At 39.4% G+C, this 26,618-nt stretch overlaps 1 protein-coding gene across 10 annotated transcripts in view; it reads left to right on the forward strand.

Moving 5' to 3' along the window:
- The first annotated feature begins 1,135 nt into the window (after positions 1-1,135).
- The window catches only part of cfap74 (cilia and flagella associated protein 74), a 184,420-nt gene continuing 158,937 nt past the window's right edge, over positions 1,136-26,618 (forward strand). For all 10 annotated transcript variants that reach the window (XM_077614077.1, XM_077614163.1, XM_077614095.1 and 7 more), the window contains exons 1-2: positions 1,136-1,284; positions 6,775-6,872. The gene's annotated coding sequence lies outside the window, so the exon portion shown is untranslated. The remainder of the gene's footprint in view (positions 1,285-6,774; positions 6,873-26,618) is intronic.

Raw genomic sequence — 26,618 nt, forward strand, 5'->3', positions numbered from 1 at the left:
TAACTCTGCCTTATGTGAGTAAAAATGTGCCACGTTGCATTTGTACGTTTTATTATTGCTTAATGAGGGGAGCAATTGGTATGACACTTCTTCGTTTTTTTAATCCCTAATCATGATGTTGTACCGTGACCGGACGTTTGGTCGAAAGACGTTTGGTCGACCGGACGTTTGGTCGACCGGACGTTTGGTCGACCGGACGTTTTGTCGACCGGACGTTTTGTCGACCGGACGTTTGGTAGAACGGTCGTTTGGTAGAACGGTTGTTTGGTAGAATGGACGTTTGGTCGACCGGACGTTCGGTGTACTGCATGTTTGTATTCAGTGGATCAATGTGAGATCTGTGAGAAGAGAAAATGAATGTCTTACAAGTATGACCAATGCCTTGAGTGTAATTGAAGTGACTAATTAAGTCATCAACTGGCATCTCTACAAAAAGATCTAATGAGCTAAATTGATTAGCATAATTTCTCAATGCAGCCATTGGCCACACCTTCTAAGACCATAACGTGGAATAATTCTTTCATGCAGACATTTCAACATGGTTAATTGCAATAATAGATGTGAATGCATTAAACCTGGAAAAAATGTTAAGAATTAATTTCATAGAAATGGCTTAGCCCTTTGAAATGCCACAGATTGTGATTCAAAATTGGGGAATGTAATTTCAAACTCGGTTTCTGAAACATTTTCCAGAAAAATAAATATAGAATCTTTAAAAATATGGACCAGAAGTGCACATGTACCTTTTAATATAATTATGGAAAAGACATATATTTATGTTGTTTCACTCCTAAAAAAGAATCGATCAAAAGTAAACATTTAAAAGGCAAAACCTGTACGAGTTTGGACGTGTAAACCACCGATTTCATGATGATAAAACATTTATTTCAACGCAGAGGCCAGTTATTGATTTAATACAATATGTACACATGTAACAGAATAAGTTATATTTCACCTCAAGCAGTACAAAATAGAAACATTTTTGTTTCTATCAAATAAACTAGAATGAAAAACATTGGATGGGGATGAACAACGCAAAATATCTTAAAAATAATTAAAATAAATCAATAAAAACTTTATTTAAACGGCAGAAACATTTAGGTAAAGTGCGTCAGCCATCCAGCTTTCCTATTGGTCCAGCGCACGTAGTTTAATAATCCCATTCTACTTTAAAGTTCTCTACATGACAAAGTTAGACCTATTAAAACATTCTTCTTCAAACAACTCTCAAGTAGCGATTGTTATGCCATGTTCAGTCTTCATCGTGCATCTGTGTTCCTAACCGTAAGTTTGTTTTTGTTTTTTGATGTCTTCCCTGAATATATTTTTGGAGAACACGTTTTTGTTATTAAAGATCACGTTAGTTAATTTCCCCTTATCCCCCCTCGCGATCTTGATCACCGTTAAAACTATCGCTAACATGCTCAACAAGTTGAATAATAATGATTCGATCGCCTCTAACTATGAAGCTGTTTTTTTGTGACAGTTTAAATATATAATGAGTTATTAATAAGAAGAGCGTGCAAAACTTCTAAATGATTTTATACCCTGTCGTCAGGTGCAGGAAATTGGACAAAGAAGATCTTATCTGCTAATTAGGACTCCCACAAGTTAATTTGATGTTTTTTTTAGATTTGTATTAGATTTGTGGCTTAAAACAAGAGATTGTTGTGAAACTGAAAAAGATTGAAGTATCAAATCTTATTAGTATAAAATAGGGTCACTTTTTCATTGCTATTTTAACCAACTGGCATAATAATCCATACATCGGTTGATTTTCAACATCACTTATCCTGGTCAGGGTTTCGGGGTGCTGGAGCTTCACAATTACACCACCACATCGCGTAAATTAATCTCACGCTGCCCAATACCCACATATATTATACATCTGTACCAATGTTCCCTCTAAACTGTGCGCGTGCGCAATTGCGCACTACTCCCGCTTCTCCGCGCACAGCAAATCATATGGAGCGCACAGAATAAAATCACCCCCCACCCCGATGGCGCCGTTCATGCGGCCCGCCAGTGGCAGTAGCTCTGTCCACTCTTATGTTTTTTCGTGTTTTACAGCCCTTCTATCTTTTTTTAATTACATTGTAATATTTCTTAATACATTCCTTTTTACTTTACTGTGCAAATAGAAGAACAAGCGGTGAAATCGGGTAAGAACTGTCTAAATCTGATGTGTGTGTGTGGTTGTGTGCGTGCGTGTGTGTCTAGTATGTGTGATCGTTTGTCTTCAACCTACACAATGGACTATAGTAAATGGAAATTAGCCGTCAGCTACAATCTTACATATATATGTTCATTACCATGAATATAAATATGTTCATTAATATGTGCTATCCCTTATTAAATAAATCAAAGTAAAATCATGGAAAATATTGCATATAAATGGAAACTTGACTATCTCAAGTGACACGTTCAGCAGAAAAGTCATTTGAACGAGAATGAGAAGTGAGGACAGATGTGTAAAATAAGGTAAAATTTTAGTCGGATTTGTGCATATTCTAATGACATTTATGAAGATGTTTTATTCATAGGTATTTTTTCATTCATTTTCTGAACCGCTTTATCCACTTTATCACTCGCGGGGGGTGCTGGAGCCTATCCCTGGCCTAAACCCACGCAGGGCCAGGGAGAATACGCAAATTCGACACAGTTGGACCGACCTGGATTTCAACCCAGGAACCCAGAGCTGTGAGGCCGACGCGCGAACCACTCATCCCGCCGGGCCGCCCATTCATAGATATTAATCATTACATTTTATTATTACTAAATCATTTATGTGTAGTAGACCTGCACCTGCTTATGGCAGGTGTGATACTGGGCGAGCAATGATGATGTTGCTCAAACTGGGAGGTTGTCTTCCTGCCCAGACAAACAAATAATTAGAGGGAACATTGATCTGTACCCTAAATATTGAAAAAAATGAAGTGCAACTATTGTAATCATGTGCCAAAATTCAATAAATACAAATAAATATACATGTACCTAGTTTAAATTAAATGATGCCACACTGTTATTTCAATATTTATTAGTTAATATTTTGTATTGATTAAATTACTTACCGTTATGTTAGTCACTAAGGTCGTTTGTTGTTTTCTAATGTCGATAAAACTGGGCTTTTAAACACTTTTGTCATTAATTCCCCTCCAAATTCCCTCATTTTGTCATTCCATTATGTAGCAACATTTTTAAATCAGATTCCTTTGATTCCACCGCTTTGAGAATAGCCGGAAGCTGCGATTAAATTTCTTTATTACTGTCCTTATGTGAATGAGTAGCACCATGTCAATTTTGCACAGGTCATGGACAGTGAAAGCAATATTCATAAAAGAATAATATCTGCCGTCTGCTTATTAAGATGGGTCAGGCATCAGCCCACTTTTCAATATTGGAAAGACTTTCGTTAAGCTATGCATCAAATTGCATTTTTCAATTTTCTACATTTACAAAATGTTCTGGGCATCCATAGCAATCCTGATTTAAGCCAAAAATAAGTACAGTGGTACCTCGACATACGATCTTAATCCGTTCCGGGACTGAGATCGTATGTCGAGCTTTTCGTAACTCGAGCGGACGTTTCCCATTGAAATGAACTGAAAACAAATTAATTTGTTCCAACCCTCTGAAAAAACACAGAAAACAGGATATTGGATTGGAAATTTTTTTTTATTTGTTCTAATTCGCCATCTATTAACAAAGTAACACATAACTAGTGGTTTAATGGTAATAAAATGTGTTTAATAGAAGTAAAATTAGACTCATTTCGTGGAGGGTAGAGACAGCGACATACACGGAGGCAGAGGGTGTTCGGTGGGACTTTATCCACAGCAAAAACACACTCGTAAACGAACAAACAAATTTAAATTAACTTGGATTAATATATACAGACACTCAAACATACGTTTAATGTAACTTTACACAAAACTGAATTCTAATTTTGTTTTATTTATTTTTTACCTTCGTTCTGGGCGGGTTAGCTGTTTGCCACGCCTCCACCGCTATCCACGGACTAGTGGCCGCAAAAATATCTCCAATCTTGACTTGCCTTTTCCCCCATTTCATGTTTGTATTATTGTTCCTGCACTAAACTTTTCGCCATCATTACATGGCTAGTTAAACCATCTTAACTTTCTTTTTTTATTCATCTTGGTCCTTCTTGGCAAAAAAAAGTTTAGTATTAGAGGTTAGAAGCTAAATTGAGATTTAATGGAACTTCTCACCAAAGGATTGGACTTGGGAGCCATTTATATATAGAGATTTATGAATGAATTAAGTCTCGTAGTCGTGTATTTAAACACATCCAAACCCAGTGTGTGAATCTCAGAGCTGTTTCCGAGTTTAACCTTTGAAACAAAGCATGGCTGGCAAACTGGCAGTAGAAAATGTTTTAAGCTGCCTATGCGATCCGTGGCTATGATGACCTTGTTGTGCTGCAAATCAGCAGTGCAGAGGTTGTGAAGATGACACCAGATATTTCTTAGTGTCGTGAGGTCAAGAGATTTATTTTGTGCTTAAACTCATAACATGTCCTCTATTCCAATGGGCAAAACTCCTTTAAGCGATGAGCGATGTCAAATTTTAAATGCTTTTCAATTCTTTTTCCAAGGTACTTCCTTCCTACCCTTATTCATGTTTATGCGTACTATTGTTTTTTTGTGGGTGGGTAATTATTTCCTATGTCTCATCATTTATTAGTTGTCATTAACTGATTTAGTTATTAGCATTTTTTAATTAATGTGTGGCCCGATGTGCCAGTGGTAAGTGTGTTTGGCTCACAGTTCTGGGGTTGAGGGTTCAATCCTAGATTGATCCTCACTGTGTGGAGTTTCCCTGTTCTCCCTTGGCTTGCGTCGGTTTTCTCCGGGTACTCCGGTTTCCTCCCACATTCCAAAGTGATGCACGGTAGGCTGATTGGACACTCTAAATAGCCCCTAGGTATGAGTATGAGCGTGAATGGTTGTTTGTCGCCATGTGATTGGCTGGCCCCTGGCTTGCGTCGGTTTTCTCCGGGCTCTCCATTTTTCTTCCGACATCCCCAAAACACGCATGCTCCAGCACTCCCGCGACCTTTGTGCGGAATAGTGGCTCGGAAAATGAATCAATAAGAACATTTATGCAGTAATACCTTGAGAAATGAGCTTAATGCGTTCCGGGACCGAGGTCATATGTCCATTTACTCGTATCTCAAATCAAATTTTGCCATATAAAATAACTAAAAACAAATTAATCCGTTTGTTGGGGTTATTCTGGATAATATTATAGATGTATGCATTTTAATTACTTTTGTATAAGAGTGTCTTTAATTTGAGACTGGGGCAAACTCGAGGTCACCCAACAGGACAGCTGGCTCCAGCTTGTTGCCATAACACCTCACCGTATACTCGGCTCCAAGGACTGTTTACTGGGAGATACACCTCGACCCCTTACCCAGATGCAAGTTCGCAATGAAGATCTGCGAAGGACTCTTAAATTGCTTGGACTTGGATTCCGGAGGAGATGGCGATAATCGAATACCTGATATGCGATTATTGTTGCAGTTGTTTTGACCTCGATGGTGTTATTCGTTAACTTATTCAATTGTTTGAATCAGATTACCTTAGATGTTTTGAATTATGCGCTACTAAATGGACAGAGGAGGAAGCCGCTCTTCAGAATCATCCTGGATGAAGACGAATCGGGAGTGATTTTCCTTGCAAGTTGTAGCCAGTGTATGTTTAAAGATGTCTCTCTGTTTGATTAAAGTGTATTAATAATAAACCTATCACCGTTAAAAAAACACACCTACAATAGGATATCACAATGGAAAAAATGTTTTTAAGTGTTTCTACTTTATCCATATTAAAAGAAGCCCCTACCTAGCGGCCACATCGTATGCTCTTATGTCAAATTTGTCTCGTATCTCAGGGCAAAAATGTGCTTGTATCTCAAATGTCTCGTATGTTGGGACACTTGTATGTCAAGGTATTACTGAAATGTACGTGCCTTCAAAATATAAGAACTTTGATGCCTATTTCTATAATGGAGTGAAATATGGGTCACTTTTTTTGTTAAATTGAAGCTTGCCTCATTGCAATGTAGTGACAACATTGAGACTTTCCAATACTCTGTTGCCCCATTCAGCGTAAGTGGTAGTTAAAATGAATTATTAATAAGCAACCCAAGGGTATGCCTGTTGAATACGGATAGGAAAACCTTACCGCTATGACCATCTAAAATGCCATCAATTTAAACGATGAGTCGGCACGAAATATTCTATGCTTAGTGACGATGGATTGGTATCATTTTAGATAGTAAGTCTTGAGACATCAATTTTACAACACTCCTGTAAACACAGTTGACTTCTAGCAAAACCAATAAGCAGTTAGCTTCCCATTCCCTTAAAATACTACTCTCAGCTCGGGACTCCCTTCTTGGAAAAAAGGTTTTCTTGAGTTGCTTTTATGAAACTGTAAGCAGACCTCGTCAAGCAGATTATGTAAACATGGATTGGGAGATCATCTGAAAACCACCTTAATCCATTTAGCCCATGACCGTCATAATCTGCTATTATGATACTTTTTGTTCATTAAACAAGGACATGGCATATGCTAACAGTTGCACTTTTCCTTTAATAGAAAAAGTATGTACTATTTTTTTCTTTGCAATTTGGCAAGAGTTGCTAAATTACAAAGACTTCCTAGAATAAAGAAAAGTACAAGGAAATATTTCAAACATTTCCCTGAATCTTATTTAAGATATGTATGTCTTTATTCCTTTACTCCACAGACACTGTTGCATGTCATCTTGGCAGTGAAAATAGTCTGAAATCAATGGAAGACTCTTCCAAAACACTGTTGGAACAACTATCTTATTTTGGAGTCAAGGTAAGGATTTTTTTTAAATTATTATTTTAGGTTAATGCAAATTTAGTTGACACATTTAAAACCATAAATTGTTTGCATTGTGGTACAGAAATTCTAAGAAGGGTGCAAAAATGTTTTTATTTTTTGGGCCGCATGGCTGAAATCATGATATATTAAATTATAGATAAACTGCCTTGTTATGACCGACATGTAAGAATGGTTTTATTATGATAACATAGTTATCAAGTTACCAGTTTAGTTCACTGAATAGTTCCAGTACAGCGCCTTCGTTTTCTCGCCAATGGCGCCACACAACCTGAATTTTGTGAGTTATGTGATCACGTGCGTACACTACTGCACTTTGCTCAATTTCCTATCTCCAGTCACATTCGTTATTTCGCCCCCTGCAGTCAAAACGACCCCGTCTATGGTGGCCAATCAGTTAACAACCTTCACATGCCTCAAAACCAATAGGAGGTACAAATAGTGCCCAAAAAAAATCCAACACTTTAACAAGGGCTGGCTCTAAAGGTGACTGTCTAGTTCCCTTCAAAAAGAGTGAATTCATTCAGCCAAAGCCCCTCTCTGTCCGTGGCTCAGATACCTGGAACTCAATACCAATTACTATACTCTAACTCCTGTCTCTAATCCTATGGGCCAATCAGCTTCAAGCCTGGCTGTTAGACAAACAAAATTGCGATCACTACACTGTCTAAAACTTTGCTACGTGTGTGTGTGTCTAATATGTGTCATCCTTTATCTTCAACCTACACAAGGGACTAAAGATGGAAATTAGCCTTCGGCTACAAGCCATACCTGTCAACTTATACGTTTTTCCCGTATTTTATACGTTTTTTGATCATTTCAAATTGTGTACGCCGTATAACAACTTTTGTACGGGATTTTTTTTAAGTACGTTTTTTGTAAAACGGATCTCGTTTTTTGTAAAACGGATCTCGTTTTACGCATTTCGGCTCTAATCCGGATCGTCTCGGTCACTGGTAGCAGACGAAAACGTCATCGTCAACTGCTAATATTGTCATGCTTTAAACATGATATGCGCACACACATTCCCCTTTCACACGAAACAGGAAATGATTAAATCATTTCCTGTTTCGTTATTTAAGCAGCTATGAGTCATAGCGCTTGGGTCCGAATACATTCAGGGTCGCGTCACGACAACGCGGCGCGACCATAACACTTTTACGTGCACCCTATGTGAGTAAATATGTGCCGCGTTGCATTTGTACGGTTTTCTATTGCTTAATACGGGGAATTCCAATCATTAATACGGGGAGGAATTGGCCCAGGTTGACAGGTATGACAATCTTACATACCGTATTTTCACGACTATAAGGCGCACCCTCAATGAATGACACATTTTTTTTCCATATATAAAGCACACTGGATTATAAGGCGCCCTGTCTATTTTGGAGGAAATTTAAGACTTTAAAGTGCGCCTTATAGTCGTGAAAATATGGTATTTACATATATATGTTCATTAACATGTGCTGTCCCTTATTAAATAACCCAAACTCAAGTCTAGCCTGAACATTTCCCCAAAATCTGCAGAAAGCAACGTATGAATACGAAGAAATTCCCCAAATCAATAGGAAATAATCCAGAATGTACAGAAAGTGACGTGTAAGTCCCCTAAAATGACAAAGAAGAGATGAAAAATGAACTTATTGCCTGCCATTTAGAACAACAGATGTCCAATTCACTTAATTCATCTTTCAGTTGTCAATGGGGGGGCCAGAAAGTGAACTTTGTTTGCCCAAAAATAAAGTGAACATGACGTTGAGTTGGCACGAATCTGGCCCGGGAAACCGAACATAACATGACACCTCTTTGGACTCTCTTGACATTGACGTAGGCAGTACCTGTAGTGTTTTTAATGGACACCTTCTTCATCCACAGGTTTGTCAATAGTTCCCGTATTAATACCCAGACAACAAATCATTGTGCACACACTCGTTTCTCTCCACGCTCACCGGAGAAAAACAGAGCAGACATAAGGTCGTGATTATAGTCTTATCTGTCATTTTGTGCCGACTTGATCCACAATGTTGTTTCACGCAAGTGCGCGTGTTGACAGAGCCTGAAATTAGTTTTGTCAAATGTTGTGCTAGTTTCAACGATTTCGCTTTTGCTATGGTGGAGGGGAAAAAACAAAAATCAATAGCGAAGCGTCAGGTAAAACTTTGACAAAAGTGAGAGGAAAGCTTCGGTGTGTGCTGCCAACCTCCGAGTGATTAGGGGAGAGACAAAATCTAATTAGCCAATACAAACACACCGTGAGGGACTTGCTGTGCTTCCAACGGAACAAGAGTGATCAAACAATGTCAGACAAACTGTAAAGCGTACCTTCCTTGTCTGCTTAATTAAGGAAATCAGTTTTTTGTTCAAATTCTGTCCAACTCAACTTCTCAAAGTCTTCGTGAGGGTAATGCACAAGATGAGTCATTTGGAAAAGTTTGGGCAGTGGCCAATAGGGGGCATTTTTTACAAGTTGAAATATTTATTTCCAAAGCAGACATGACAAATGAAAACAAGAATATGTGCATTTTCATTTTTGAGGTGTGGTATGGTATCTATTAATTTAATCAGTCAGTCAGTAAAAAAATATCTGACATACCATATTTTCTCGAATATTGACCGTCTCCACGTACAGTGGTACCTTGACATACGATCTTAATCCGTTCCGGGACTGAGATCGTATGTCGAGCTTTTCGTAACTCGAGAGAACGTTTCCCATTGAAATGAACTAAAAACAAATTAATTCGTTCCAACCCTCTGAAAAACACCAAAAACAGGATATTGAATTGGAAAAAATGTTTTATTTCTTCTAATTCGCCATCTATTAACAAAGTAACACATAACTAGTGGTTTAATAGAAATAAAATGTGTTTAATATAACTAAAATTGGGCGGATTTTGCCAAACAAATTTAAATTAACTTGGATTAATATATACAGACACACTCAAACATACTTTTAATGTAATTTTACACAAAACTGAATTCTAATTTTGTTTTAATTTTTTTTACCTTCGTTCTGGGCGGGTTAGCTGTTTGTCACGCCTCCACCCTCATGTTCGCTATCGATGGGCTGTTTGCTGTTGTATTCCCTTCAAAATATTCTGAAAATGATGCACACAAATGTCCTCACAATAGGATAACGCACGACCACTTGCCAACGAGAAGTAGTAGTCGTGAATGAGCGATCGCGGGAGCTAACAGGCTAAGGAAGGAATAACAGCCTACCCACGTATTGATTGTGGGTAATGAAGTTTTATTCTGAGAAAGGGTGCTATTGGCTATCGGTGTTGTGTACTGGAGTATACTTCATTACCCAGAAAGCCCTCTTTTTGCCCGTGCATGCGCGTTGTGCGTTTCCTGGTCGATGCGTAGGAGAAACTCGTCTGAATAAATCGTTCAGTGCTCGTAAATATCTGTTATACACGAAAGACATGCGGCAAAAAAAGACAGTGCGCTACAATGATAAACAGTCTTTCGTCATTTCCACCTGGCTTGGTCGCATCTCGAAATTTTGATCGTATCTCGCACGAATTATCCGATTGAAATTTTCATCGTAACTCGAGCATGTCGTAGGTAGAGCTGATCGTAGGTCGAGGTACCACTGTATAAGCCGTAGCCTTAAAATTTCCTTCAAATCGGTGAATTTTACAATTTCTCTCGTAAGATCATTTCCACCTCCTTATTCATGGTTTTAATACGGAGTACATATTTGTTATGTAGAAAAGACTGTGTGCGGACTCCCCTGCTTTTCACCCACTACAAATCGGACTGCACCCCCACACACACACACCAGTAACACTTTGATCAAATATGCGAATGGTACCATAGTGGAAGGCTGCATCACAGGAGGGGACGAGTCTACCGAAATGAAGTGCAATGGCTGACAGCGTGGCGCGAATATTATAATCTCCTGAATGCATCCAAAACAAAAGAGCTCTTCAGGAGAAAAAAAAATGTCATTCAACCCATTTTCATCAGTACGACTCCCTTGGAAAGGATCAACGATTTTTGCTTCCTGGTAGAAGCTGACCTGAAACAAGAACAGAACGCAACTGAAGAAAAAAAGCCCACAAAACCTCTGCTTCATTAGAATTCTCAAGAAAAAAAACTTGATAAGAAATGGCTCTTTCTACCACCCCAGAGAGTATACTCACATACTATATTGTGTACGGGCTTCAAATGGTCCCCAAAATGGCAGAAAAGGTCATCAGCTGCCCTCTGCTCTTATTGGAGGACCTGGGTGACTTCCACTGTCTTAAAAAGCCAACTCCATCTTGAAAGATTTCAACCAACCGTGACCCTCTGAGTTACTACCGTCAGGCAGAGGAACAATCAAAAACAGGATTTATAGACAGAAATACAGCTGCTTTCCAACGAGTTCTTGATAACAACCTTCCCTAATTGTGTAATAACTGATCCAACTGCTTTGTGCTATAATGTTCCCACTTTAGAAATACCTTTTATGTGGCTCACACTGTGCCTTTTATTTTATTGTATTGTGTCATTTTGTGTGTGTGTGTTTTAACTATTTTCCCTCATTTGGCCCAGTGGAAGGTGGATAGCGCGCCGGCACTCTTATGTTTTTCGTGTTTTACAGCCCTTCTATCTTTTTTTTAATTACATTGTAATATTTCTTAATACATTCCTTTTTACTTTACTGTGCAAATAGAAGAACAAGTGGTGAAATCGGGTGAGTGGAGTTTGAATGTTCTCCCTGGTCTTGCATGGGTTTTCTCTGGGTACTCTGGTTACCGCCCACATCCCAAAAACATGCTAGGCTAGCTGGTTGAATGTTCTAAATCAGGGGTGTCAGACTCGGGTTGTTCGCGGGCCGCGTTAACGTCAACTCGATTTCATGTGGGCCGGACCATTTTAGATATAATATTTAGATTTTTTTTATTATAAATGGATTAAAAGAACTGGATTAAAAGCCCTGAATATTCAGTTTTTTTATAGATATAAAACAATGTTTATTTTAGCTTGTTTAATATATTTTTTTATATTTTACAAAATGATTTTTGAACTAAAAACACAGAAAAAATGGATTAAAAAATTACAATTATTGATTTAAAAGGGGGAAAATCAGGAAATTTAATATACATCTACACTTTTCATTTTAATTTGATCCTAAAACAGAAAGTTGGCACTCATGATTTACTTTCCCGGGCCACACAAAATGATGCAGCAGGCCAGATTTGGCCCCCGAGCCGCCACTTTGACACGTGTTCTAAATTGTCCTGAGCTGTGATTGGTTGTCCATTTCCTTGTGCCCTGTGATTGGCTGGCCACCAATTCGGGGTGTCCTCCGCCTGGTGCGCATAGTAGGCTTCAGCAACCCCCGCGACCCTTGTGAAGTGGTTCGGAAAATGAATGAATGACTGAATTGCTAATATTTATCTCGCACTGTTTTTTATTGTTTATGTATTATTACTATCTTTTTAATTCATCCATCTGGAGTTCCGTCACATCAGAGCACCAAAACTGTACATATTACTAAATGAGGGTCGGTCCACATTTGTGGAGTTTGCATGTTCTCCCAGGGTCTGCGTGGGTTTCCTTCGGGTACTCTCGTTTCCTCCCACATTCCAAAAACATGCATGGTAGGCTGATTGGACACCCTAAATTGGCCCTAGGCATGGGTGTGAGTGTGCATGGTTGTCCGCCTCTAGCCCAGAGTCAACTGGGATAGGCTCCAGCACCCCCCCGTGACCCTAATGAGAATAAAGCAGTTCTGGAAATGAAGGAATGAATAGCTTTTGGAAAAATTATGCAGGCGAATGATGTAAAGATTATCTTTAAGTCGATGCAAAGCCAAACTGTTCTCATGTAAAAGTAAGAAGCACCAAAAGCAAACTATTAGAAAATGAAAGACCTCCAGACTGCAAGCAGTCTGCGGACACAGGAAATTCATTTTTCTCATTATTGAAAAATTATTCAAATGAGAAAATCATTAATAATATGATTTCTACAGAGAAAATCCCCCGTAATAGGACCAACGGGATGAGCCATTTGATAAAAGACCATGGCTGAACACCTCGAAAAAAAATGAATGTACCCTAAAGTGTGTTTCTAGTTATTGCTCAATGGAGGTCCAATCCATTTTGACTGGAAAGGTCGGCAGGGAGCATTTCGTGACGGCTGCTTTCCAATGGAAATAGGTTTGACATCCATTTTCCATCTGTGGCGGCAAATCCGTTTGAAACTAAAACATGTTTAGTTGACTAAACTGATTTTCTAACCTGCAATAAGTTTCCCATCAACTCATAGTGATGACCCAATTCCCATTAAAAAATAATCTATCACGTTAACACTGGCAATAAAATCCAATGGGGCAAAGACGGGTAGCGTTGCCAGTTTTAATGACCTCCGAGACAGCTTTCAACAGATGCTCTTTGTTTATTTCTCTTCACACTTGAAAGAAAAGCCGTGCCTCTTTCCTGAAGCTGCTTCTCTTTCTAATGCCGTTTTATTTTTTTTTCAATCTTGTTGGGTGAGTATGTTGGCTGTATTACATTATGATCATGACACTCGGCGCACAACTGACCTCATTGCATCATCTTGTCAGCGCTGCAGGCGGGATTTACGGGGTCTGCAATAACAGATTGTTATGTCTTTTAATTGGTGTGAAATTACTTTCTGGTGGAGTATTTTGCTAGAGGAGTTATAACTGAATTTAGGATTCTTGTACATCGTGTGTGTCTGTCCATGAGTGTGTGTGTGTGCAAGAGCGCTGTAGGCAGCTCTGGCTGTAGTACTTATTGTACAGTAATAGCCCTAGGTTTTAATTACAGTATTCCATTGTAAAAGTGTTGTTTTGTAGGTATATCTATATAGATATAGAGATATGTAGATACAGTGGTACCTCAACATACGACTGCCCTGACATACGAGCAATTTGAGATACGAGTAAAATTTTGAGCAGATATTTATCTTGAGATACGAGACAAATTTTGATATACGAGCAGAAGCAAGAGATATCCTATTGTGAGGACATTTGTGTGCATCATTTTCCGGAATATTTTGAAGGGAGTACAAAAGCAAACAACCCTCGATAGGTTGCATCTGAAAGTCAGGGTGGAGGCGGGGCAAATAGAGCCAACCCGGGAGAAAAAAGGTATCAAAATGTCAAACAAAATAAGAATTAAGTTTAGTGTAAGGTTAGATTAAATTTATTATTGAGTGTGTCTGCATCGTAATCCAAGTTCATTTCAATTTGTTTATGTTATGTTACGAGCGCGTTGCCGTTCAAAAAGTGCCCCCCTCTCTGTCACTCTCTCTCCCTTCCGCGAAATCTGTTGAATTTTAGAACTATTAAACACATTTTAGTAATATTAAACCACTAGTTATTTGTTACTTTGTTAATAGATGGCAAATTAGAACAAAAATAATGTTTTTCCAATACAATATCCCGTTTTGGGTGTTTTTTCAGAGGGTTGGAATGAATGAATTTGTTTTTAGTTCATTTCTATGGGAAACGTTCGTTTGAGTTGCGAGAAAATTGACATACAGGCTCAGTCCTGGAACGCATTAAGCTGGTATCTCAAGGTACCACTGTATATGTATCATCAGTGGTACCTCTACTTACAAAATCCATTGGTTCCAGAAGAGGTTTTGTAACTTGGATTTCTTTTGGAAGTCGAAACATATTAGCACAGTTTTGTACACTGCATTTTTTTATGTCTTGTTTGTTGTTTGATGTCAAACAAAAACGAAAGCGTTTGGCCTGACTGTTCCAAAATTTTTGGATGTTGCATCCATCCTTGGACTGTATAATTGTCTCTTATCTGAGCTTTTGCCGTCATTCAGTCAAGTGTGAATGCCACGGAAGCACCAACTTGAGAGCAGAGGAAAGCTGGCATGTTGCCGTTCAGCAAAGCTCTTTATCTGCAGCCAATCAAAAATAATTGCCTCCTCCTTCCACATCAAGCCACCTATAAAAAAAAAGGGAAAGATCCTTAAAGCACCCCAGCGGTTGGAAGCACTCATTTGATTATGAATATGATGATGCTCAATAGGTGCCAGAGCATCAACACGCATAAACAAAGAGGTCCACCTCCTCACACCCACTCTACCCGGGAATCATTTCTAAACGGCATGAGTCAGTGAGGTCGGCTTTTATTGCTCTGCACATGGCTGTCCTTGGACCAAACTCAGGCAATCATGCCCAGAGGAATGGGGATGATGGAGTCCAGCCACAGTCATCAGCGGCTGACCACAAACGGGCCGACAACACGCTGACCAGAGGCCGTGTTCGTCTCCAGTAATTGGCGCCGTTTAGATCTTTAATGCATTCAACAGATGAATGTTGGAGCTGTGATCCGTGGAAGTGGAGGAACGCGCTTTGTGCCGACGTGTCCTTGTTTCGCCGCCACATCTTTCCGCTTCATTCATTGGCAGAGCCTGTATTGTTCGAAAATATCACGTTTGGTTTCAGCTCCATGTTTGCTGGAGCAAAATTAAACTGATTTAGCTTCAACGCCTATATTGGAGCAGTGATTTACACATGAATTCAATGTAAATATCAGCTCAGTGTATACCACAAGTAAAGGGACTTATTTTCACTAGAGACTAAATAAAAATAAGAGATACAGGAAATGTATTGACGTTTTGGGGGATTGCATAATTTGGATTTGTATGTTGGAACGGTAACTTGCGTATCAAATGGTTTCGTAACCTGAAAATTTCTGTGACCGGACGTTTGGTAGAACGGACGTTTGGTAGAACGGACGTTTGGTAGAACGGGTTCGCATGCAATTGATAGATTTTAACATTGGGTGAATAGGGATTTAATGACTATTATTTAACATTGAGTGAATAGGGTTAAACAAATGAAAGTCTCGGGACTCGCGAACTCGTTCAACCGAACGTCCGTTCTACCAAACGTCCGGTCGACCAAACGTCCGGTCGACCAAACGTCGGAGTACCGGAAATTTCATATGTAGAAGCGGGGGTACCGCTCTAAAGTGGTACCTCGAGATACGAGCTTAATTCGTTCCGGGACTGAGCTCGTATGTCGATTTTCTCGTAACTCAAACGAACGTTCCCCATTGAAATGAACTAAAAATAAATTAATTCGTTCCAACCCTCTGAAAAAAATGCCAAAAACAGGATATTGGATTGGAAAAAATAACATAACGTCGTAACATAACATAAACAGATTTAAATGAACTCGATTTACGATGCAGACACACTCAAAAATAAGTTTAATCTAACCTTACACTAAAATTAATTCTTATTTTGTTTAAAATTTTGATACCTTTCTTCTCCCGGGTGGGGTCTATTTGCCCCGCCTCCACCCTGACTTTCAGATGCAACCTATCGAGGGTTGTTTGCTTTTGTATTCCCTTCAAAATATTCCGAAAATTATGCACACAAATGTCCTCACAATAGGACAACGCACGACCACTTGTCAACGACTAGTATATATAACTCGTATTAGCGATCGATCCGCCATTCGCACTGACTAATGGGAAAAAAACACTGAAAAAATGCAACGCTCCGCCCAGTGCTCGCAGAGACATTACAAAGAGGGAGTTGTTGGGAGAGAGACAGTAGCCATGATGTTCTTATGAGCAGCCTCTCGCGTCCGGTGTCTGCTCGTATATCAAAATTTGTCTCGTATCTCAAGATAAATATTTGCCCGAAATTTTGCTCGTATCTCAAATTGCTCGTATGTCGAGGTACCACTGTATATGAATACCTTCAAGGTGGTGTGCTGACGATGCAGTATTTACAAAATGAATACATTGACTTTGAATAAAGTTCTTTTTAAAACAAAGCACTCGAGTATGTTACATAATCAAGACATTATTCCTGATCAATGTAGCCATTTGCTTTAAGCAAAACAACCTTGAGTGCCTCTTTGTTTCCCCGAGGAGTTTGTTTTGGAGAGAAACAAGGACGAGCTTTATCCACTCCTCTTTTCAATGTCCCGCAAACACCCACTCCTTAACAAAAAGACAAAATGTATTTTTCAAACGTGGCCTTGTTAAGCGTCTGCGGTAATGAAGTCTTTCAAGATAATGCACACACGAACTAGTTCCTAAAAAGCCATTCAACCTATTACACCGTATTATTCCTGTACTTTATTATACTATATATTTAAAGGATATGCCTAGATTTTCCTAGGCGCAATTGTGTCTTCCTCCCAATGGAATTGGCCTGCTCACCTTGAAAATGTATCTTTCATGATGTCTTGATCACATTATGACTGCTGCCATTGTGTCTTCTCATAATTGCAGCAGGAAATCTAACCTTCTTTATTAATATCGAAGCCATTTTCATTTCCAGTGGTCTCGACGGATCAGTGAAATTGAATCTCACTCTTTTCTGTCCTGATTTTAAATGCATCTAGTGTATTTGACGGACCCCAAGCTCGAGCTATCGTGTCCAGATGTTGCCATTTCAACCTTATTTTCATCAAGAATAACGTAATTTTATCCGTAGACGATAGATATATGTTAACTTGCTGCGTTTTAAATCTGTTGTCACTGGGACAGAAAATATATCTTTTTTCAGTTGAAACAGCCAAGATCCATTCCAAGGTTTTTATGACTACCATCCAGCATATGAAAAGAAAACAGCTGAAACGTTTAAATATTAATGCCAACACTTTCACTGTGCCCATGTGTTATTCCACTCTATCATTTTCAAATAACAAAATCTGATTTTGAGTAACTCAATTCGGACTGTGTTGAAAATGAACGAATTAAGGAATCTTCATTAGACGTTGATATTTACCCTAAAGATTTTCAGCTTTTCTGGCCATGGTGTAATCCTGGGTTCCACACTGTATTTTTTTTGCTCAATTAAAATGAATAATATCAAATCTCCAATCAACATGTTAATATTGTAGAGTAATATGTTTTGTGGTCCAAATGGGGGAGATCCAACCCCGGAGGAGTATTAGAACTGAAGTGAAGCTTACCCGAAAGTGCTTCATCATTTTTTTTCGAGATGTTTTAGCACACGTGTAGGAGTAGTGAGGTGGGCGAATTACCAAAACGGGATTAATGTTCAACAGAACATTCTCCAATGAGGACCTTTCAGTTAGAATTTCCCTTGTCCAATCAGGAAAGTACTGTGGTAACTCGACTTACGAATGCTTCTACATATGAAAATTTCCTACAAATCCCTTTGGTATGTTCCAATATAAGTGAACAAGATCCAAGTTACAAAATCCCCCCAAATGTCAATACATTTTCTCTATGCGTTATTTTATTGTGAAATTGTCGCTGTAGCTTTGCGTCCTGCTTGACAATCACCCTCCACTCCACTGGCCTTCCATTGGGGGTCTCACAAACCCAATGCTCACTGTTTTTGTTTTTGTTTTGTTATTGTTGTTTTAGTTTTTTGGGCGACCAAAGATGCAGGCCCTGCCCATTTATTTCTGAAACACATCTATTTATTGCCAAGTTGTCTTGAATTCATCATTTGAAGTTCTTTAGATATGTTTTTTTTATGTGCATGTGCTTGACTGCTAACATTAGCTTCCTACTTACAGTCCTGCACGAATAGAAAATTACTTGCAGGCTTGTTATTCATTTCAATACATAACTAAATCATTTTCTCTTGTTTCTGTGTTTCTCACATCTTTCATAGAAAATTGTGACACTGATCATTTTTAAAGTTGGGAGGTTTTTTTTTTTAGGATTGTGGAACGATCTAGACAATATACATATAAAAATACTGCTTTATTTAGGAAAAATCCTAGTTACAAAACAAGTTCTGGAACCAATTAATTTTGTAAGTAGAGGTTCCACTGTAGTTAAAACCGAACCAAAACATGCTCCAAAATAAAGCACCTTTTAGAACAAAACATTTTCTGCATATAAACATTTATTTTTCTCTGTCGAGTCATTGTATATCGACATAGTCAATCTTCCGTTTAACTACGATCTAAGTGTCGGTGACACTGAGGTCAAAGCTTTGTTAAAAATTTGATTTTCTTTTTGTCATGGCCCCAACATCCACACAACCATTTTTGATACCACAGCATTTGTTCCCCTGTTGCATAACCTGGAGGTCTTCCACTGAGTGTTTCCTTGTCGCTTTTGGCTGAACAACCTACCGCATTTTGCCGTTTATTATACGCGGGTATATTAAATGATATTTGCTTTTTTGAGCCTTCCGTTTGTGCGCCATTTAATATACCCCTCCCGTTTAATATACGCGTGTATAAATTAAACTCAGCTTTTTGGGCAAGATTTATATGGTGTTCATGGGGGCATAATTATAGATACTTAAGTTCATTAAAATTCCAAGTCAGACTTTATTCAGCAGTAAGTAGTTTTAACCTAAGCAGTTAGTCGTTTTAGTCTGCTAAACGTTGATGCACCCCGTCACGGCATAAAGAGTGCGTTGTGGATTGTACCTTCCCGTTTGTGCGCCATTTAATATACCCCTGCTGTTTAATATACCCGGGTATATTAAATGGGGGGTATATTAAACGGCAAAATACGGTAATCAAGCCAGTCAATGCTGAAAACCGTATCCTTTCCTTTTCTTTAGTCTTATTGCTGACAATGGTTCAAGAAGCTTAAGCAAAAATAATGTTGATGCTGGGTGTGCTGCTTTCGCTGAATGTGTCCATTGAACTTCTGCATTGCACTCCATGTCAGATGTCATTTTGATTCATTATTCAGCACCTTCCTTTTGAAATTCATCCAACTGCAACGCTTCCTTCAAAATGTCAATACAGTTTTGGACTCAGAAAGTCCGTGTGCTCTTTACATTATTTGGTCTTTGATGGTGAATAATGAATTAATACATGATTTTCCAAGTGATTTTTGCTCCTTGTTATGCCTCTGCCATAACTTGAGGAAAGTCAAAAACACAATGAGGTAACATCACGTAGTCGATATAGCTAGGTCTATATATATATATAGTCTAGAAAATGAAGCAATGCTATTTTGTAAATATGCAGGTTGGAAAAAGCAACGAAAACAGTGAATCCTGTGGAAAAAATGATGGAGTATATAATAACAGTGGCATTGAATGTAGCAACTCAGCATGAATAACAAACACTCATAAATGCGAATGTGAAGGGAAAGATAAACATGTATGAATAGAAATATTTACAAGTAAATGAGAAAAAAAACCTAAACTAAAGGTATTGATAGTCAACAGTCTGGTTGTCAAGAGAAAAGCATCAGTGTCACTACAGAAAAAAATCTGACTAACCCATACTTGAGTTTGATTTATTTGATAAGGGACAGAACATATTAATCAACATATTTATATTCATGTTAATGAACATATAAATGTAAATATGTAAGATTGTAGCTGAGGGTTAATTTACATCTTTAGTCCCTTGTGTGTATATATGTTTTTCCCGCATTTTAGAAGTTTTTTGATCATTTCCAATTTAATTTATTAAAACCGATCTTGTTTTATCCATTTTGGCTCTAATCCGGATTGTCTCGGCCACTGGTAGCAGATGAAAACGTCATTGTCGATTGCTAATATTGTCATGCTTTAAGCATGATATGCCCACGCGCATTTCCAGTTTACACTTCCACCTTTTCACTATATAAATATAGCGCGTCAGCAAGCAATGTACCCAGACGGCTAAGCTGTCAGTGTCATACAGCGATAACTACAGAATCTTGAATTCAGTGCATACTGATTGGGCACAAATTTGAGACTTTTAAGTGTGTCCTGTGAGTAATTATTTGCTCTGTTGCTTTTATATGGTTTTTTTATCGCTTAATAAGGGGAATTGCAATCATTAATAAGGGGAGCAATTGGCCGAGGTTGGCAGGTGTGCTAACCATATTCAAAAATTAACAATGGAAAAGATATTTGAAGTTTATTAAGACTAAGGATGCCATTCTTTTTGCGTTTCCGAGGCGCTATGGTTATTTTACCCCTGAAATGTTGGTAACATTAAAAAATAACTAGTTAAGCCTTACCATGAGAGGTTTGCTGGATTTAAAAAGAACAGACTTCCGCACTGTGTAATGATGAAGCTGCTTCGGTAGAGGAAACGCCGCTTGCCATTAGCTTTGAGTTTATCGAGCAAAATGAAAAAATGTAAAAAGAAAGCACGCTAAATGTCAGGAAGTTGAAGGGAGGTATCTTGGTTACACATAAGAGAAAAAATGGAAACTAGTGCATGAACGGAGCAAGTTGTCACTGAGGCAATCCCTTCTGGCCTACTCTGTCCTTTAGGAGAGATGGCACTCAGGCAAAAAGCCATTTATCTGTTAAACACATCCTCTGGGTAATTTATCGCTGTTATACATGGCACCCATCGGCTGGAAACTCAGCTGCCAGTACCACTCAGGTAAATCAAAGGGACTGTTCCACTGAATGAAGTATGTAAAACCATTAGGACAAATTGCAGGAGCCAAAATGGCCTACTGCTCCCCTTACTTTGAGCTGTACAAACTGTGGGCGTCATGTATCACCAGACATCCATTTTAAAGGGGAAAGCTTTTGAGGTCGCTTGTCACCTAGGCAGCTTTATAGTTAAGTGAGAAATCTCAAAAGAGGCTTGATTAATGGCTTTGTATTGATGGACATCCTCCTGCTTTGAGTCTCTGACCTTTCGCTTTTAATGCTGTTTATCAGGGTAGATGCTTGTTTTCATTCCTTTTCAGAACTGTTTATCCTCACGAGGTTAGTAAGGGGTGCTGTAGCCTATCCCAGCTAACTACGGCATCAGGCAGGGGAGACCCTGAATTGGTGGCCAGCCAATCACTCGATACAAGGAGACAAAGGACAACTAATCATACCCAGGGGCAATTTAAAGTGTTCAGCCAGCTAGCCTAGCATGCATGTTTTTGGGTTGTGGGAGGAAACTGTACCCAGGGGAAAACCTACACATTCCCAGAAAGAACATGCAAATTCCACACAGTAAATACCGACCTGAGATCGAACCTTCGACACCAGACCTCGAGGCCAACGTGCTAACCACTCTTCCACCGGGCTGCCCTGTTTACCCCCCTGTCATTATTTACATTGTAAAAGTGTTTTCCCAGGAACTTACCAGCGGCTCCAGTTCCGTTGACGTGCAATTAATATCCGGGGTTAGGGTCAATATTAATTTTATTCCTTTTTTTCATTTGCAATAATCCGCTTACATACGCGACAAAACATAAATCAGTCGAGTTATTCATCTACAAAGTCCGACGTGTAGAAATGTTAGTACGTAGAGAGCGATGAACTATCACACGACAACACGCGGCTGATCTTAGCACAGCATAAATATGCATTTACTAATTCAATACATTAGATGAGTGCCCTAAGTGTTAATTAATAAAAATAACCGTATTTTCCGCACTATATGGCCCAACTAAAATACCTAATTTTTCTGAAAACAGCTGTGCGCCTTATAATCCGATGCGCCTTATATATGGATCAATATTGGCTAATCATTTTATGAAATTCCCTTCAACACAGCTCCATCTAGTTTAAGTATAACATAACTCCTAACCACTACTAATACAGCTCCATCTAGCGGATGAAAAAAAACAATCCTCTACTAGTATTGCCACTACGTCTTATAAGCCGTTGCGTGTTCTATATAAAACAAATTTTAAGACCGGCCATTTATTGAAGGCGCGGAAAATACAGTACGTCTCCATGTAAAACATATCGGGCGAATGTACAATTAGGACTCAGTCGTGCTTTTCTTGTCAAAACTTTTGCGCCGACGGCCTGCCGAAGCCGCCTCGTCGCGATGAGTCCGCACTACGGCTCCTTTCAGCCCCGCAGTGTCTCTGACTGACTAATGAGGCCTTATTAATTCAGATCAGTGTGAATGATTACCTCATCAGTTCCATTCTCTAGAGAGCTCCAGCTCTCTTTTAGCTCCGCGCAGAAAACGCGACACGGGGCTTTAATCCCGAAGAAAACCTCAAACATGAACAAGGTCTATCCACACCCCCGTGAATGAGATCTTTGTGAGATGTAGCTATGGCTTCCATTTTTTTTTTAGGTCAGCATAAATGACTCGTATCAGTTTGTATATTTAATGGAAAAAATATTCCATTCATTTCGGAGAAGCGCCACTCACACTAGCGGTATATCTCCAACGGTAAACATCGGACGCCCGCCCCATCGCTGTGCAGAAACTAGTTGCCTAGCAATGAAGTCTCTGATTTTATGGGCTGTGAGGCTCACATGCACAAGGAAACCCACTGGGATAACATTTAAGGGTTTTGAACAGTCAGGCCTGACTAGCTTGCACCTAGATCAGTGGTTCTTAACCTGGGTTCGATCGAACCTTAGGGGTTAGGTGAGTCGGTCTCGGGGGTTCGGTGGAGTCTCTACCACTGAAGTCAAGACGTATCGACTCATCATGTCTATTCACGACAACATGTTTGGTGAATGCGCAAATGAAACCGGTGGGGTTCGGTAGCTCCAACAAGGTTAAGAACCACTGACCTAGATATTATTATCGAGTGACTAGATGGAATCCAAAAAGGCAACGGCGACATTTGACATGAGCCACGGCTACGCTAACAGCCACTGAACATCCTTCAGCGATCCGGCTAGGCAGCCGGCCTCAATGTCTCATAAGAAAATAGATAAAATATTTAACAAAACTTTAGCGGAGTTGGTGGATTAATCGCCTTTGGATTGATTGAATCGAGAGTTTCAGTGAGATGAAATGAAGCTTTGTTCTGTGTTGTTATTTCCCCTCCAGGATTTCATTTCTCTGCACTATCTTGGTGGATGTTAAAATTTTAATGGCGCACTTGTTAACAATATCATGCTTGAATGTGTTGCTGTGCTCCAAACACTCGAATGTTTGAGTGAATGTACACAGAAAAAAAACAGCAGTAGAGTTTTGCTTTTATTCCAACACCCACCGGTAAAGTGTTATCTATGTATACTTAACATCCGACTGCTTCCATATGCTTTACGTGATCAGTATTCATGATGATGAATGTTATTTTTCGGTCTAAATTATACTCCTTCCTGAATAATTGACAGCTTATATAAAGTAACGATCATTTTAGCAGACTTCGGGGGGAAAAAAAACAAGTGTATGTCAGTCAGAATGAAAACGGCATTTCCCACGAGCTACTTCAGCTTTGGGCATTCGTTCCTAATTAAGATATTCGTTGCAGGGCGGTTGCGGAGAGCGTAAAGCTGTCATGCAGATGTTTTTAATCTCCTTCAGCCAGGTGGTGTGTATGTACCTCTAGCGTGGAGCCGATACCCGAGCCTTGGGGGCACAAGGGTTAGCGCTACCGGTCTTTACTATAGACCAGGGGTGTCAGACTCGGGTTGGTTCGCGGGCCGCGTTAACGTCAACTCGATTTCATGTGGGCCGGACCATTTTAGATATAATATTTAGATTTTTTTTTTATAAATGGATTAAAAGAACTGGATTAAAACCCCTGAATATTCAGTTTTTTTATAGATCTAAAACAATGTTTATTTTAGCTTTTTTTTTTAGATATTTTTACAAATTGATTTTTGAACTAAAAACAAAAAAATGATTAAAAAATTACAATTATTGATTTAAAAGGGGGAAATCAGGAAATTTAATATACATCTATACTCTTCATTTTAATTTGATCCTAAAACAGAAAATCGGCACTTATGATTTACTTTCCCAGGCCACACAAAATGATGCAGCGGGCCAGATTTGGCCCCCGGGCCGCCACTTTGACACGTTTAACTTGGGTTTTTCCCTGCTGAACCTCCAAATCTGTGAGCCTGAATGTATGCAGTCATAACTTCCCAGATTTTTACAATAGCTCAGTTTACATCCCTACCAAAAAAACGGTGACATCCCAATTCTGAAGACCCAACTTTAGTAGTTATGGAAGGTCCCCTCCTTCAGCCTCTCCCATATAAAAAGGGGACCCACGTTCCCCCTTTGGTGCACCATTGTGTCCCAACTCTTGGCTTTTGAACACACTGTGCTTTTTTTCTTAGTCTTCAAAGGGGGACATTTGAGTTCAAATCCAGGTCGGTCCACCTGTGTGGAGTTTGCATGTTCTCCCCGGGCCTGTGTGGGTTTCCTCCGGGTACTTCGGTTTCTTCCCACATTCAAAAGACATGCATGGTAGGCTGGTTGGACACTCTAAATTGCCCCTAGGTATGGGTGTGAGCGCGAATGGTAGATTGTCTCCTAGTGCCCTGCTATTGGCTGGCCACCGATTCAGTGTTTCCCCCGCCTCATGCCCGAAAACTCAGCTGGGATAGGCTCCAGCACCCCCGTGATTCCTGTGAGGATAAAGCTGTTCAAAAAACCAAATCACCATTGGGGTTTCACAGAGTGTTTTGTATGTCCACCTCCCAGATCTGAGATTGAGGGTTCATACTCGTTGGGTTCCAACCTTCCTGTGTGGAGTTTGCATGTTCTCTACGTGGGTTTTCTCCGGCTACTCTGGTTTTCTCCCACATTCTCCCAAAAGATGCATGGAAGTCTGGTTGAACACTCTAAATTTGCTGTGTGAGAATGAATGGTTGTTCAACTTGTGCCCTGCAATTGGTTGTCAACCAATTTAGGGTTGACAACCGCTTGCCTGCTGCCCCCAGTTGGCTGAGATAGGCTCCAGCACCCCCTGCAAATCTTGTGAGAATAAGTTGTATGGAAAAGTAATGAAGGAAGGATGCGATTGAAAGATAAATCTGGCTGACAGCAAATTTTGCTGGTCATGCACAATAAAAGTGCGAAAATAAAAACGTCTTCACAGTTGAGACCAGATACCAAATTGTCGTCTACCAAATTCAAAGCGTTTATTTATTTACCTTTTATTCACCAATCCGGTCCTTTTCCTGCTCCCACGGAGCCTGAACGTGATCCGGTTTTAACATTACTGGCAAGGCGCGTTTTTAAAACTCCACTTTATATGACGTATACCAGAAGTGATCGTGAGAGTGTCTGCCCGATGAATGGAGCCCGCCGATGTTCTGCTGAATTTTTAATTAATTTCCTTTTACATTTCACCCCCATTTGCATTTCTTTAACAAGAGAAGCACAGGAAGGTCTCAAGTTAAAGTTTTGGGATGACACATCCTTTTTGCAACTGGAGCAGCCGTACATTTTTATGTGTGCGTGCGCTCTTTGGTGAAAATAAGTGTTAAAAGACAATAAGATGCTTGGGTGGTTCTTTAGCACAAGTGTGTTGGAATTGCATTGTCTTTCTTTTTAATACCTTGCAAGCTACGGAATTCCATTAACCGCCTGACTAAATAGATGGAGACCTTATCTGAACACAGACAATCAAAGCTTTGCATGAAATAGTAATGTGGGTGTTTTATCACACGCAGAGCAGACAAATGTTTTTTTTTCTTCCTCATCACACCGCCAAACGGCCTAGCCCGCACATCGACAAGGATTCCATCGCAAATACGTTGTGACGATTCAGCAAAAAAAATGTACGCTAAAATTAAGTCAATTATTTCAACGATACTAAAAAGTCAGCTGCTAGATTGTTAACCCAAAAGCTAATGTTAAGCAGTGAAATTGAAGCTTAGTTAGCAAAGATACAGTGGTACCTCGACCTACGATCAGCTCTACCTACGACATGCTCGAGGTACGATGAAAATTTCAGGCAAATAAATCGCTCTAGATACGAGAAAAATTTCGAGATGCGAGAAAGCCAGGTGGCCATGACATGAGAGGCTGTTTATCATTGTAGCGCGTATTTTTTGCCGCATCTCTTTCGTGTATAACAGATATCTACGAGCACTGAACGATTTATTCAGACTAGTTTCTCCTACGCATCGACTAGGAAACGCACAACGCGCAGCGGGCAA

The sequence above is a fragment of the Stigmatopora argus genome, chromosome 1 (assembly GCF_051989625.1).
Source record: "Stigmatopora argus isolate UIUO_Sarg chromosome 1, RoL_Sarg_1.0, whole genome shotgun sequence".
NCBI lineage: Eukaryota > Metazoa > Chordata > Actinopteri > Syngnathiformes > Syngnathidae > Stigmatopora > Stigmatopora argus.